We start from the raw sequence: 13,690 nt of genomic DNA, 5'->3' as shown, positions 1-13,690 counted from the left end.
TGTACAATTGGACTCATATGTCCAGTAATGACCATACATTGGAATTTGTGGCTCGATGAGCGATGAAATAGCTTTATGATGAGTATAATGTAACTGCGAGATGTGTTAAGACGATTTGAATGTGACAAGAAGTGTTTTCTTGAAATGTAAAGGAAGGCCATTGGGTGCTTGATTTTCGTTTTGATGTGACGTACAGTCTCGAGTGTGAATGTTTTGAAGTATCTTTCACGATTGTTAAATTTTGGGACAAATTAAATTCTCATGTCTGGTTAGTGAGTTTGGACTCAGATAGACTAAGTGATTGCATAGTAATTGTGACTGCGAAAAGGTATATCAAGATACCAATTTAAGGTTAAGCAGGTGGGTTATTCCCCGCGGAGTAATCTACGTAGGTGTATTCCTTATGATGTGAGTGAAGAGTTTCTTTTCTGCCAGTGGGGCAAATGTGTGGAGATTTGAATTTGAATCTTGCTGAGAAAGTTGACTTTAGCGTCAAGAGAATGATTGCGAGCTTAGCGGATGATTTGGAGTATTTTTATGGTTGGAGTTGCATGAGTTTGAGAAGAAGTTTCGTTGAACTGACTGTGGCATTATGACAGTAATAGAGTATTGGTATTGTGAGTTATGGAATGTTTTAATCTATGGCTTTGAGCCAAATGTGGGAGCCTGCTATTGATAATTCAATTTCATGATTATATGTAAAAGGTTTAGTTTTGGACTGAGGCATACTGGTGGGATAGTTATGACTTGCAAAAGTCGAGATCGATTATGGCTCGAATAAGGAAATTTCTGGATACGGGTTATATTGCACTTATGAGTATATGAAAATCGTGGGATGAGTGAGTTATTATTTGTGAATGATGTAGTGCGCACGGAGTATGAATTTGATACGTGGTATTAAAGTAAAGTTACTTCTTTGGGAGTTGTTATGCTAATGAGGCACGTGTCTTTTGGCCCATTTGGGCGGTGTAATGTGGATTTGAACAAAAGGGGTAATTCTCGAGAAAGTTCTAATGGATTCGAGATTTATATGTAACAATTGAGAATTTTTGGCGGACTTGCTTGCGGCTAAAATCTGAGATTTAAGTTGGATGATGTCGAGACTTGTGGCATTTTTGTATATCATTATGGATTTTATATTTTGGTATCAAGAAGGTTAATGAAATGGCCTTAGACTCAAATAAGGTATTTTCAGAGTGGGTGTTTCAGTTGTGGTATTTATATGGGTAATTATGATGTGGTGAGACGCTACAGATGTTTTGATGGTAATATTTTTGGGTTTGGTGACTTACATGGTTTGGTCGAGTTAGAGGAATTTAGTTCTAATAGCTTGGTTATGTGCATATGGATTTCAAAGTGTTCTTAATGTGTTTCTACCATGGTTGGAACCAAATATTTTCTACTGGTGTGAGAAACGTGTTGTGTATTGTGATTTTCTCTTTGAAGGAAGCAAGATATAGGTTTCTAACTAACTGGATATGTAATTTGCTGGTGACCAGAGTTGATAATGACATTCTTGCGCTTTCCATATGATGGCAAGATAGATGTTATGTGTTGTGCGAAAGTTAGATTTACATGTACAAGGTGGCAGCTCAGTCTTGAAGGAAGGTAACGAAGTTTGGGCAGAATGGTCATAAATTCTTAGACAACATGGGCGGTTCCAAATAACTAGATGAATACGATTACTATTAGGTGTATGAGAAGGGTGTGTATTTTAGAAGACGCACTATTTTTTGAATTATAGATATTTCATAGGTATTGTGGCATTTTCCTGGCTGATTGACTACTAATTTAAGATGTTGCTATGTGGCATGAAAGAATGGGAGAAATATTCCTCTTGGGATGATCGTGTATGAGAGATGTGTTAGACATTCAGGCGGTGGAGATGGAATCAGAAATGGTGATTCGTGTGTTCTACGGATTTAGAGACTAGGATTTGTCAGGAGCAGATTGTTTCATGGTCGTGGACTGTGAAGTTGCGGTCGGAGCTAGCCAGATGATAGAATGTGTTATGATTCAGTCATTATGGATTTTTAGAGGGATGTTTTATCTATTTGTGGGTAACTAAAGTGATTTGGGGGTCCATTGATAGGCCCAATTAGGATGTGTATTCTACACTGAGACGGGATGGTTGGCTCCATACTGCTATTATTGAGGGACGTGCCATTCGGTTGATGTTGAACTTATTCGTGTTCTGAAATAATCTGTGAGTTACTCCTTTATGCTACGAGGAGTTGTAATTCATTGGTTTTGTGCACAGATGGTGCGGTTCTATTTGAACTTTATAGCAAAATTTGAGTGTGATGAGTATTTGGGTATTGCATGATCGATTGCGTAATGGTTATGTTCTTTCAGGTTTTGTGTGACATTTTTGACACTTGCCTCTCTGTGGTTATTGATTTTGAGCAGGGTGGGTCGAGGTATATATTATGGACCGGCGTTTGGATGGGGTCACACATTGCAGCGGAGCTATGTTAAGGTATGAACCTTGTGTTAGAATCGGGTGATGGTTCTACTGTATATGATGAATTTTCAGCGTTTCGTTGTGGCGGTATTTGTTAATTTGGCGGGGCAGTTCTCTCATTTGAGTCATTTTCCATGACTGGGTATATTTGAATTGCTGCGTATTGGTGCACGGATGGCACGATATGTGGCTCTGAGTTATATTGGTGTGGCATGTCTATGGAATAGTTGTGTGTTAGTAATATAAGGTCATCGGACCTAGAATGTGTACTATCAGGTTTAATTTCGGTATATTCAGGAGTATAATATTGAAAGTCAGCTGAGAAAGTGATTACGGTTCTTGTTGGGGCGAGAGAGCTCCGTGACTTGTTGATCTGGTGAGTGGTCATGAAATTTCGCGTGTCTCTTTTACTATCAATAGTGTACGAAGGTTTTGGGATAAAGTTTGGTTCGATATGGGTTTAATACTAGTATGTGGTTGGTTTTGGAGTAGTCACTGCGATCAGGAATGGTGCTACAAGCATGCGAGTTGTGTAATATATTGGTTGATTATATCCGTGATTATAGTTATAGCTCGATGCAACTTGTTCGGACTTATACGGTGTGTAAATGTAAGATTTGTATCTTAAAAGAAATTCTAAAGGTTGAAAATTAAACTCCAAGGTTTATGGGCTAAGGTTAAATTTATGATTTTCAGTTGTATAGTAATTGTGACTGCGAAAGGGTATATCAAGATACTAATTTGAGGTTAAGCAGGTGGGTTATTCCCTGCGGAGTAATCTACGTAGGTGTATTCCTTATGATGTGAGTAAAGAGTTTCTTTTCTGCCAGTGGGGCATATGTGTGGAGATTTGAATTTGAATCTTGCTGAGAAAGTTGACTTTAGCGTCAAGAGAATGATTGCGAGCTTAGCGGATGATTTGGAGTATTTTTATGGTTGGAGTTGCATGAGTTTGAGAAGAAGTTTCGTTGAACTGACTGTGGCATTATGACAGTAATAGAGTATTGCAACTGTGAGTTATGGAATGTTTTAATCTATGGCTTTGAGCCAAATGTGGGAGCCTGCTATTGATAATTCAATTTCATGATTATATGTAAAAGGTTTAGTTTTGGACTGAGGCATACTGGTGGGATAATTATGACTTGCAAAAGTCGAGATCGATTATGGCTCGAATAAGGAAATTTCTGGATACGGGTTATATTGCACTTATGAGTATATGAAAATCGTGGGATGAGTGAGTTATTATTTGTGAATGATGTAGTGTGCATGGAGTATGAATTTGAGAGGTGGTATTAAAGTAAAGTTACTTCTTTGGGAGTTGTTGTGCTAATGAGGCACGTGTCTTTTGGCCCATTTGGGCGGTGTAATGTGGATTTGAACAAAGGGGGTAATTCTCGAGAATGTTCTAATGGATTCGAGATTTATATGTAACAATTGAGAATTTTTGGCGGATTTGTTTGCGGCTAAAATCTGAGATTTAAGTTGGATGATGTCGAGACTTGTGGCATTTTTGTATATCATTATGGATTTTATATTTGGGTATCAGGAAGGTTAATGAAATGGCCTTAGACTCAAATAAGTTATTTTCAGAGTGGGTGTTTCAGTTGTGGTATTTATATGGGTAATTATGATGTGGTGAGACGTTACAGATGTTTTGATGGTAATATTTTTGGGTTTGGTGACTTACATGGTTTGGTCGAGTTAGAGGAATTTAGTTCTAATAGCTTGGTTATGTGCAGATGGATTTCAAAGTGTTCTTAATGTGTTTCTACCATGGTTGGAACCGAATATTTTCTACTGATGTGAGAAACGTGTTGTGTATTGTGATTTCCTCTTGGAAGGAAGCAAGATATAGGTTTCTAACTAACTGGATATGTAATTTGCTGCTGAACAGAGTTGATAATGACATTCTTGTGCTTTCCATATGATGGCAAGATAGATGTTATGTGTTGTGCGAAAGTTAGATTTACATGTACAAGGTGGCAGTTCAGTCTTGAAGGAAGGTAACGAAGTTTGGGCAGAATGGTCATAAATTCTTAGACAACATGGGCGGTTCCAAATAACTAGATGAATACGATTACTATTAGGTGTATGAGAAGGGTGCGTATTTTAGAAGACGCACTATGTTTTGAATTATAGATATTTCATAGGTATTGTGGCATTTTCCTGGCTGATTGACTACTAATTTAAGACGTTGCTATGTGGCATGAAAGAATGGGAGAAATATTCCTCTTGAGATGATCGTGTATGAGAGATGTGTTAGACATTCACGCGGTGGAGATGGAATCAGAAATGGTGATTCGTGTGTTCTACGGATTTAGAGACTAGGATTTGTCAGGAGCAGATTGTTTCATGGTCGTGGACTGTGAAGTTGCGGTCGGAGCTAGCCAGATGATAGAATGTGTTATGATTCAGTCATTATGGATTTTTAGAGGGATGTTTTATCTATTTGTGGGTAACTAAAGTGATTTGGGGTTCCATTGATAGGCCCAATTAGGATGTGTATTCTACACTGAGCCGGGATGGTTGGCTCCATACTGCTATTGTTGAGGGACGTGCCATTCGATTGATGTTGAACTTATTCGTGTTCTGAAATGATCTGTGAGTTACTCCTTTATGCTACGAGGAGTTGTAATTCATTGGTTTTGTGCACAGATGGTGCGGTTCTATTTGAACTTTATAGCGAAATTTGAGTGTGATGAGTATTTGGGTATTGCATGATCGATTGCGTAATGGTTATGTTCTTTCAGGTTTTGTGTGACATTTTTGACACTTGCCTCTCTGTGGTTATTGATTTTGAGCAGGGTGGGTCGAGGTATATATTATGGACCGGCGTTTGGATGGGGTCACACATTGCAGCGGAGCTATGTTAAGGTATGAACCTTGTGTTAGAATCGGGTGATGGTTCTACTGTATATGATGAATTTTCAGCGTTTCGTTGTGGCGGTATTTGTTAATTTGGCGGGGCAGTTCTCTCATTTGAATCATTTTCCATGACTGGGTACATTTGAATTGCTGCGTATTGGTGCACGGATGGCACGAGATGTGGCTCTGAGTTATATTGGTGTGGCATGTCTATGGAATAGTTGTGTGTTAGTAATATAAGGTCATCGGACCTAGAATGTGTACTATCAGGTTTAATTTCGGTATATTCGGGAGTATAATATTGAAAGTCAGCTGAGAAAGTGATTACGGTTCTTTTTTGGGGCGAGAGAGCTCCGTGACTTGTTGATCTGGTGAGTGGTCATGAAATTTCGCGTGTCTCTTTTACTATCAACAGTGTACGAAGGTTTTGGGATAAAGTTTGGTTCGATATGGGTTTAATACTAGTATGTGGTTGGTTTTGGAGTAGTCACTGCGATCAGGAATGGTGCTACAAGCATGCGAGTTGTGTAATATATTGGTTGATTATATCCGTGATTATAGTTATAGCTCGATGCAACTTGTTCGGACTTATACGGTGTGTAAATGTAAGATTTGTATCTTAAAAGAAATTCTAAAGGTTGGAAATTAAACTCCAAGGTTTATGGGCTAAGGTTAAATTAATGATTTTCAGTTGTATAGTAATTGTGACTGCGAAAGGGTATATCAAGATACTAATTTGAGGTTAAGCAGGTGGGTTATTCCCTGCGGAGTAATCTACATAGGTGTATTCCTTATGATGTGAGTGGAGAGTTTTTTTTCTGCCAGTGGGGCATATGTGCGGAGATTTGAATTTGAATCTTGCTGAGAAAGTTGACTTTAGCGTCAAGAGAATGATTGCGAGCTTAGCGGATGATTTGGAGCATTTTTATGGTTAGAGTTGCATGAGTTTGAGAAGAAGTTTCGTTGAACTGACTGTGGCATTATGACAGTAATAGAGTATTGCAACTGTGAGTTATGGAATGTTTTAATCTATGGCTTTGAGCCAAATGTGGGAGCCTGCTATTGATAATTCAATTTGATGATTATATGTAAAAGGTTTAGTTTTGGGCTGAGGCATACTGGTGGGATAGTTATGACTTGCAAAAGTCGAGATCGATTATGGCTCGAATAAGGAAATTCCTGGATACGGGTTATATTGCACTTATGAGTATATGAAAATCGTGGGATGAGTAAGTTATTATTTGTGAATGATGTAGTGTGCATGGAGTATGAATTTGATAGGTGGTATTAAAGTAAAGTTACTTCTTTGGGAGTTGTTGTGCTAATGAGGCACGTGTCTTTTGGCCCATTTGGGCGGTGTAATGTGGATTTGAACAAAGGGGGTAATTCTCGAGAATGTTCTAATGGATTCGAGATTTATATGTAACAATTGAGAATTTTTGGCGGATTTGTTTGCGGCTAAAATCTGAGATTTAAGTTGGATGATGTCGAGACTTGTGGCATCTTTGTATATCATTATGGATTTTATATTTGGGTATCAGGAAGGTTAATGAAATGGCCTTAGACTCAAATAAGTTATTTTCAGAGTGGGTGTTTCAGTTGTGGTATTTATATGGGTAATTATGATGTGGTGAGACGTTACAGATGTTTTGATGGTAATATTTTTGGGTTTGGTGACTTACATGGTTTGGTCGAGTTAGAGGAATTTAGTTCTAATAGCTTGGTTATGTGCAGATGGATTTCAAAGTGTTCTTAATGTATTTCTACCATGGTTGGAACCGAATATTTTCTACTGATGTGAGAAACGTGTTGTGTATTGTGATTTCCTCTTGGAAGGAAGCAAGATATAGGTTTCTAACTAACTGGATATGTAATTTGCTGCTGACCAGAGTTGATAGTGACATTCTTGTGCTTTCCATATGATGGCAAGATAGATGTTATGTGTTGTGCGAAAGTTAGATTTACATGTACAAAGTGGCAGTTCAGTCTTGAAGGAAGGTAACGAAGTTTGGGCAGAATGGTCATAAATTCTTAGACAACATGGGCGGTTCCAAATAACTAGATGAATACGATTACTATTAGGTGTATGAGAAGGGTGCGTATTTTAGAAGACGCCCTATGTTTTGAATTATAGATATTTCATAGGTATTGTGGCATTTTCCTGGCTGATTGACTACTAATTTAAGACGTTGCTATGTGGCATGAAAGAATGGGAGAAATATTCCTCTTGAGATGATCGTGTATGAGAGATGTGTTAGACATTCAGGCGGTGGAGATGGAATCAGAAATGGTGATTCGTGTGTTCTACGGATTTAGAGACTAGGATTTGTCAGGAGCAGATTGTTTCATGGTCGTGGACTGTGAAGTTGCGGTCGGAGCTAGCCAGATGATAGAATGTGTTATGATTCAGTCATTATGGATTTTTAGAGGGATGTTTTATCTATTTGTGGGTAACTAAAGTGATTTGGGGGTCCATTGATAGGCCCAATTAGGATGTGTATTCTACAATGAGCCGGGATGGTTGGCTCCATACTGCTATTGTTGAGGGACGTGCCATTCGATTGATGTTGAACTTATTCGTGTTCTGAAATGATCTGTGAGTTACTCCTTTATGCTACGAGGAGTTGTAATTCATTGGTTTTGTGCACAGATGGTACGGTTCTATTTGAACTTTATAGCGAAATTTGAGTGTGATGAGTATTTGGGTATTGCATGATCGATTGCGTAATGGTTATGTTCTTTCAGGTTTTGTGTGACATTTTTGACACTTGCCTCTCTGTGGTTATTGATTTTGAGCAGGGTGGGTCGAGGTATATATTATGGACCGGCGTTTTGATGGGGTCACACATTGCAGCGGAGCTATGTTAAGGTATGAACCTTGTGTTAGAATCGGGTGATGGTTCTACTGTATATGATGAATTTTCAGCATTTCGTTGTGGCGGTATTTGTTAATTTGGCGGGGCAGTTCTCTCATTTGAGTCATTTTCCATGACTGGGTACATTTGAATTGCTGCGTATTGGTGCACGGATGGCACGAGATATGGCTCTGAGTTACATTGGTGTGGCATGTCTATGGAATAGTTGTGTGTTAGTAATATAAGGTCATCGGACCTAGAATGTGTACTATCAGGTTTAATTTTGGTATATTCGGGAGTATAATATTGAAAGTCATCTGAGAAAGTGATTACGGTTCTTGTTGGGGCGAGAGAGCTCCGTGACTTGTTGATCTGGTGAGTGGTCATGAAATTTCGTGTGTCTCTTTTACTATCAACAGTGTACGAAGGTTTTGGGATAAAGTTTGGTTCGATATGGGTTTAATACTAGTATGTGGTTGGTTTTGGAGTAGTCACTGCGATCAGGAATGGTGCTACAAGCATGCGAGTTGTGTAATATATTGGTTGATTATATCCGTGATTATAGTTATAGCTCGATGCAACTTGTTCGGACTTATACGGTGTGTAAATGTAAGATTTGTATCTTAAAAGAAATTCTAAAGGTTGGAAATTAAACTCCAAGGTTTATGGGCTAAGGTTAAATTAATGATTTTCAGTTTTATAGTAATTGTGACTACGAAAGGGTATATCAAGATACTAATTTGAGGTTAAGCAGGTGGGTTATTCTCTGCGGAGTAATCTATATAGGTGTATTCCTTATGATGTGAGTGGAGAGTTTCTTTTCTGCCAGTGGGGCATATGTGTGGAGATTTGAATTTGAATCTTGCTGAGAAAGTTGACTTTAGCGTCAAGAGAATGATTGCGAGCTTAGCGGATGATTTGGAGTATTTTTATGGTTAGAGTTGCATGAGTTTGAGAAGAAGTTTCGTTGAACTGACTGTGGCATTATGACAGTAATAGAGTATTGCAACTGTGAGTTATGGAATGTTTTAATCTATGGCTTTGAGCCAAATGTGGGAGCCTGCTATTGATAATTCAATTTCATGATTATATGTAAAAGGTTTAGTTTTGGGCTGAGGCATACTGGTGGGATAGTTATGACTTGCAAAAGTCGAGATCGATTATGGCTCGAATAAGGAAATTCCTGGATACGGTTTATATTGCACTTATGAGTATATGAAAATCGTGGGATGAGTGAGTTATTATTTGTGAATGATGTAGTGTGCATGGAGTATGAATTTGATAGGTGGTATTAAAGTAAAGTTACTTCTTTGGGAGTTGTTGTGCTAATGAGGCACGTGTCTTTTGGCCCATTTGGGCGGTGTAATGTGGATTTGAACAAAGGGGGTAATTCTCGAGAATGTTCTAATGGATTCGAGATTTATATGTAACAATTGAGAATTTTTGGCGGATTTGTTTGCGGCTAAAATCTGAGATTTAAGTTGGATGATGTCGAGACTTGTGGCATTTTTGTATATCATTATGGATTTTATATTTGGGTATCAGGAAGGTTAATGAAATGGCCTTAGACTCAAATAAGTTATTTTCAGAGTGGGTGTTTCAGTTGTGGTATTTATATGGGTAATTATGATGTGGTGAGACGTTACAGATGTTTTGATGGTAATATTTTTGGGTTTGGTGACTTACATGGTTTGGTCGAGTTAGAGGAATTTAGTTCTAATAGCTTGGTTATGTGCAGATGGATTTCAAAGTGTTCTTAATGTGTTTCTACCATGGTTGGAACCGAATATTTTCTACTGATGTGAGAAACGTGTTGTGTATTGTGATTTCCTCTTGGAAGGAAGCAAGATATAGGTTTCTAACTAACTGGATATGTAATTTGCTGGTGACCAGAGTTGATAATGACATTCTTGTGCTTTCCATATGATGGCAAGATAGATGTTATGTGTTGTGCGAAAGTTAGATTTACATGTACAAGGTGGCAGTTCAGTCTTGAAGGAAGGTAACGAAGTTTGGGCAGAATGGTCATAAATTCTTAGACAACATGGGCGGTTCCAAATAACTAGATGAATACGATTACTATTAGGTGTATGAGAAGGGTGCGTATTTTAGAAGACGCACTATGTTTTGAATTATAGATATTTCATAGGTATTGTGGCATTTTCCTGGCTGATTGACTACTAATTTAAGACGTTGCTATGTGGCATGAAAGAATGGGAGAAATATTCCTCTTGGGATGATCGTGTATGAGAGATGTGTTAGACATTCAGGCGGTGGAGATGGAATCAGAAATGGTGATTCGTGTGTTCTATGGATTTAGAGACTAGGATTTGTCAGGAGCAGATTGTTTCATGGTCGTGGACTGTGAAGTTGCGGTCGGAGCTAGCCAGATGATAGAATGTGTTATGATTCAGTCATTATGGATTTTTAGAGGGATGTTTTATCTATTTGTAGGTAACTAAAGTGATTTGGGGGTCCATTGATAGGCCCAATTAGGATGTGTATTCTACACTGAGCCAGGATGGTTGGCTCCATACTGCTATTGTTGAGGGACGTGCCATTCGGTTGATGTTGAACTTATTCGTGTTCTGAAATGATCTGTGAGTTACTCCTTTATGCTACGAGGAGTTGTAATTCATTGGTTTTGTGCACAGATGGTGCGGTTCTATTTGAACTTTATAGCGAAATTTGAGTGTGATGAGTATTTGGGTATTGCATGATCGATTGCGTAATGGTTATGTTCTTTCAGGTTTTGTGTGACATTTTTGACACTTGCCTCTCTGTGGTTATTGATTTTGAGCAGGGTGGGTCGAGGTATATATTATGGACCGGCGTTTCGATGGGGTCACACATTGCAGCGGAGCTATGTTAAGGTATGAACCTTGTGTTAGAATCGGGTGATGGTTCTACTGTATATGATGAATTTTCAGCATTTCGTTGTGGCGGTATTTGTTAATTTGGCGGGGCAGTTCTCTCATTTGAGTCATTTTCCATGACTGGGTACATTTGAATTGCTGCGTATTGGTGCACGGATGGCACGAGATGTGGCTCTGAGTTATATTGGTGTGGCATGTCTATGGAATAGTTGTGTGTTAGTAATATAAGGTCATCAGACCTAGAATGTGTACTATCAGGTTTAATTTCGGTATATTCGGGAGTATAATATTGAAAGTCACCTGAGAAAGTGATTACGGTTCTTGTTGGGGCGAGAGAGCTCCGTGACTTGTTGATCTGGTGAGTGGTCATGAAATTTTGCGTGTCTCTTTTACTATCAACAGTGTACGAAGGTTTTGGGATAAAGTTTGGTTCGATATGGGTTTAATACTAGTATGTGGTTGGTTTTGGAGTAGTCACTGCGATCAGGAATGGTGCTACAAGCATGCGAGTTGTGTAATATATTGGTTGATTATATCCGTGATTATAGTTATAGCTCGACGCAACTTGTTCGGACTTATACGGTGTGTAAATGTAAGATTTGTATCTTAAAAGAAATTCTAAAGGTTGGAAATTAAACTCCAAGGTTTATGGGCTAAGGTTAAATTAATGATTTTCAGTTGTATAGTAATTGTGACTGCGAAAGGGTATATCAAGATACTAATTTGAGGTTAAGCAGGTGGGTTATTCCCTGCGGAGTAATCTACATAGGTGTATTCCTTATGATGTGAGTAAAGAGTTTCTTTTCTGCCAGTGGGGCATATGTGTGGAGATTTGAATTTGAATCTTGCTGAGAAAGTTGACTTTAGCGTCAAGAGAATGATTGCGAGCTTAGCGGATGATTTGGAGTATTTTTATGGTTGGAGTTGCATGAGTTTGAGAAGAAGTTTCGTTGAACTGACTGTGGCATTATGACAGTAATAGAGTATTGCAACTGTGAGTTATGGAATGTTTTAATCTATGGCTTTGAGCCAAATGTGGGAGCCTGCTATTGATAATTCAATTTCATGATTATATGTAAAAGGTTTAGTTTTGGGCTGAGGCATACTGGTGGGATAGTTATGACTTGCAAAAGTCGAGATCGATTATGGCTCGAATAAGGAAATTCCTGGATACGGGTTATATTGCACTTATGAGTATATGAAAATCGTGGGATGAGTGAGTTATTATTTGTGAATGATGTAGTGTGCATGGAGTATGAATTTGATAGGTGGTATTAAAGTAAAGTTACTTCTTTGGGAGTTGTTGTGCTAATGAGGCACGTGTCTTTTGGCCCATTTGGGCGGTGTAATGTGGATTTGAAAAAAGGGGGTAATTCTCGAGAATGTTCTAATGGATTCGAGATTTATATGTAACAATTGAGAATTTTTGGCGGATTTGTTTGCGGCTAAAATCTGAGATTTAAGTTGGATGATGTCGAGACTTGTGGCATCTTTGTATATCATTATGGATTTTATATTTGGGTATCAGGAAGGTTAATGAAATGGCCTTAGACTCAAATAAGTTATTTTCAGAGTGGGTGTTTCAGTTGTGGTATTTATATGGGTAATTATGATGTGGTGAGACGTTACAGATGTTTTGATGGTAATATTTTTGGGTTTGGTGACTTACATGGTTTGGTCGAGTTAGAGGAATTTAGTTCTAATAGCTTGGTTATGTGCAGATGGATTTCAAAGTGTTCTTAATGTGTTTCTACCATGGTTGGAACCGAATATTTTCTACTGATGTGAGAAACGTGTTGTGTATTGTGATTTCCTCTTGGAAAGAAGCAAGATATAGGTTTCTAACTAACTGGATATGTAATTTGTTGGTGACCAGAGTTGATAATGACATTCTTGTGCTTTCCATATGATGGCAAGATAGATGTTATGTGTTGTGCGAAAGTTAGATTTATATGTACAAGGTGGCAGTTCAGTCTTGAAGGAAGGTAACGAAGTTTGGGCAGAATGGTCATAAATTCTTAGACAACATGGGCGGTTCCAAATAACTAGATGAATACGATTACTATTAGGTGTATGAGAAGGGTGCGTATTTTAGAAGACGCACTATGTTTTGAATTATAGATATTTCATAGGTATTGTGGCATTTTCCTGGCTGATTGACTACTAATTTAAGACGTTGCTATGTGGCATGAAAGAATGGGAGAAATATTCCTCTTGGGATGATCGTGTATGAGAGATGTGTTAGACATTCAGGCGGTGGAGATGGAATCAGAAATGGTGATTCGTGTGTTCTACGGATTTAGAGACTAGGATTTGTCAGGAGCAGATTGTTTCATGGTCGTGGACTGTGAAGTTGCGGTCGGAGCTAGCCAGATGATAGAATGTGTTATGATTCAGTCATTATGGATTTTTAGAGGGATGTTTTATCTATTTGTGGGTAACTAAAGTGATTTGGGGGTCCATTGATAGGCCCAATTAGGATGTGTATTCTACACTGAGCCGGGATGGTTGGCTCCATATTGCTATTGTTGAGGGACGTGCCATTCGGTTGATGTTGAACTTATTCGTGTTCTGAAATGATCTGTGAGTTACTCCTTTATGCTACGAGGAGTTGTAATTCATTGGTTTTG

This window comes from Nicotiana tabacum, chromosome 12 (assembly GCF_000715075.1).
Source record: "Nicotiana tabacum cultivar K326 chromosome 12, ASM71507v2, whole genome shotgun sequence".
NCBI classification, from domain to species: domain Eukaryota; kingdom Viridiplantae; phylum Streptophyta; class Magnoliopsida; order Solanales; family Solanaceae; genus Nicotiana; species Nicotiana tabacum.
This window is presented reverse-complemented; position numbering follows the sequence as displayed.